This window comes from Arachis hypogaea, chromosome 11 (assembly GCF_003086295.3).
Source record: "Arachis hypogaea cultivar Tifrunner chromosome 11, arahy.Tifrunner.gnm2.J5K5, whole genome shotgun sequence".
NCBI lineage: Eukaryota > Viridiplantae > Streptophyta > Magnoliopsida > Fabales > Fabaceae > Arachis > Arachis hypogaea.
Genome location: NC_092046.1, coordinates 71,320,362 through 71,323,653, shown reverse-complemented (window position 1 = coordinate 71,323,653; position 3,292 = coordinate 71,320,362). Strand labels below are relative to the sequence as shown.

Here is a 3,292-nt window from a genome sequence, read left to right as displayed (position 1 = left end):
AGAAAGTCGGTGGTCGACAATGTTAGTGACACCAAACATTGTCACTAACGTTGGGATTAACCCACACAAGCCCCAATAAGCCACGTTAACTCCCATGTTAACCTAGTTTACGTAGAAGCTAACATGAAGAAGGAAGGTGATCGCCAAAGTTAGTGACACCTAACGTTGTCACTAACGTTGGAAGGAGCCCACACAAGCCACAATGAGCCACGTTAACTCCCACGTTAACTTAACTAACGTGAGGAGGAGAGATGATGAGCCAACGTTAGTGACATTCACCTTTGTCACTAACGTTGGAGATGGCTAGCACAGCCACGTTAGAGGCCACGTTAACCTAGTTAACGTGGACTCTAACGTGGGAGCTAAGGGCACATTGGAACGTTAGTGATAAAGGTAAGTGTCACTAACGTTCTCGAAGGTTGGCAAGCCTACGTTAAAAAAGCCACGTTAACTAAGTTAACGTGGACTCTAACGTAAGGAAGGGGGAGACTTCTCAACGTTACTGGGAAAGGTGAGTCCCAATAACGTGTGCGAAGGACATAGAGGCAACATTAGTGGCAACGTTTGTGCCACTAACGTTGAAGTTAACGTGGCTCTTACTTTGGTGAGGAACGTTAGTGAAAAAGGTAATTGTCACTAACGTTCTCGAACCCATATTTTCACGGAACATTAACACCTCTAACGTCCTGAGCTAAAGTCTTTGCCCACTTCACACTTTCTCTCTGCAAGTAAAGCCAAGCCCAATGAAGAAGATAACTGCTTCAAACTCAAGATCCAAAGGCCCATACCCAAGACTTGAAGAGCCAACTAGAAGACCAGAAGAGTAGTATATATAGGAGTAGCTTTGAATTGAAGGAGGGTTGGAAATTATAGGGAGCCTCTTGGCATAGAACTACTCTCTGTATTTTACTTTCTCTGCACTTCTAGTTTCATCATGTATTCTCCATCTTTGTTTTCATTTTCCAGAGCTATGAATAACTAAACCCCTTTCATTGGGTTAGGGAGCTCTGTTGTAATTTGATGGATCAATACTAATTTTCATTATTCTTCTTCTATCTTTTCTCTTGATTTTACTTGAAAGTTTTCGATCTTCATCTAATTGGGTAGTTATCTTGGAAAAAAAGCTATTCAAACTTGGATCTCTTCTGAACCTTGAAAGAGGAATGAAGAGATCATGCTAGAAATGCTTTCTCATGCTGGACCAAATTGGGTTTGGATGGATATGTGACTATAATCCTCTCAATACTTGATTTGGGAAATGCATGTGGTATAATCAGTGACCATACTTCATCTCTTCTCATCAGCAATTGACCAAGGAATTGGCTATTGATCAAGATTTGAGAGATTGAATTACAGGGAATTGTAATTCGATCACTTAAGATTTCCAAGGAGATCAATGAGTGCATTGATTGAGGAAGAGATGAAAATGAAATTGATCCAGAGAATGCAACATCTCCTGAGCCCAATGAACTCCCCATTTCTGATCTTACCCATTCTCTTTAATTTCTGTCATTTACTTTTATGAGCAATTACCCCATTCCCATTTAAGATTCTGCAATTTACTTTTCGTCATCTACATTCAGCTCTTTATTTCTAGCATTTACTTTTCTGTTATTTACTTTCCCGCCATTTAATTTTCTGCAATTCTCAACTCAAATTTTGATTCGCTCAACTAGAACATTTCTCTAGTTAGAGTTGCTTGATCAATCAATCCCTGTGGGATTCGACCTCACTCTATTGTGAGTTTTTACTTGACGACAAATTCGGTACACTTGCCGAAGGAAATTTGTTATGAGACAAGTTTTCCGTGCATCAAGTTTATGGCGCCGTTGCCGGGGATTGATTGTACATCAACAATGATTAAATTGGAGGATCACTAGATTGAGCATTTTATTTTTGTTTGATTTAATTTTTTGTTTGAGTAATTTACTTTCAGTTTTAGTTAATTTCTTCCATTCCCCCTACTTTTTCGTTTTTAGTTATTTACCATTCATTTCACTAACCCACTAACTGTTTGATATATTGTATCACTCACACTAACAGTAATTTTGACAGAAATACTTTCTGCATCTATTTTCCTTGCTTGTACTTGTTGGTTGTATGACAGGGAGAAGAAGCGGGGATTCAACTTCCTTTGATTCTGAACCTGAGAGGACCTTCTTGAGATTAAGGAGGAAAGCAAGAGGAAAAAGAGTAGTTGGTGCTGAGGAAGAGGAGGAATACGTTGAACCAAACATGGAAGAAAACATGGAAAACCATCATGAAGAAGAGACTCACAACCATGGCAAAGGAGGTCGAGCAAATCATGCTGGGGAGGATAGAAGAGTTTTAGGCTCTTACATCAATCCAAACCCAGGAAACTGTGAAAGTAGCATTCAAAAGCCAACCATCCACGCCAACAATTTTGAACTGAAACCACAGCTCATCACCCTTGTTTAGAACAACTGTTCGTTCGGAGGAAGTGTCCAAGAAGACCCCAATCAACATCTAACCACCTTTCTGAGAATTTGTGACACAGTGAAGTCTAATGGTGTTCATCCTGACGCCTATAGAGTGCTCTTATTTCCATTCTCACTCAAGGATAAGGCAGCTAAGTGGCTGGAGTCTTTCCCAAAGGAGAGCTTGACAACTTGGGAAGATGTGGTGAACAAATTCTTAGCAAGATTTTACCCCCTCAACGAATCAATAGGCTGAGAGCTGAAGTCCAAACTTTCAGGCAACAAGATGGTGAGACTCTGTATGAAGCATGGGAGAGGTTTAAGGACCTGACAAGGAGGTGTCCACCTGACATGTTCAACGAATGGGTGCAGCTGCACATTTTCTATGAAGGGCTCTCTTATGAGTCAAAGAAGGCCGTAGACCATTCATCTGGAGGATCTTTGAACAAGAAGAAGACCATTGAGGAGGCCATAGATGTCATTGAAACTGTAGCAGAGAATGACTACTTCTATGCTTCCGAAAGAGGGAACACTAGAGGAGTGATGGAGCTAAACAATGTAGATGCTCTGCTGGCTCAGAACAAGCTCATTACCAAGCAGCTGGCTGACCTAACCAAGAAGATGGAGAGGAACCAAGTAGCAGCAATCACCACTTCATCAACAACCCAAGAAGGAGTGAATGAAGAAGCAGAGGGAAGTCAAGAGCAAGTCAACTACATTGGGAATTCACCTAGAAAAAACCATGATCCATACTCCAAGACCTACAACCCTGGATGGAGGAATCACCCAAACGTTGGGTGGGGAAATCAATAAGACTAAAGTTTTAATCAAAGACGCCTAAATCCCAACAATGC

At 40.9% G+C, this 3,292-nt stretch overlaps 1 non-coding gene across 1 annotated transcript; it reads right to left on the bottom strand.

The window, feature by feature from the left end:
- Nucleotides 1–2,687: 2,687 nt before the first annotated feature.
- Nucleotides 2,688–2,791, bottom strand: LOC112724162 (small nucleolar RNA R71). Its single transcript, XR_003163339.1, has one exon. It is a non-coding gene; the product is annotated as a small nucleolar RNA R71 (small nucleolar RNA).
- Nucleotides 2,792–3,292: the final 501 nt, after the last annotated feature.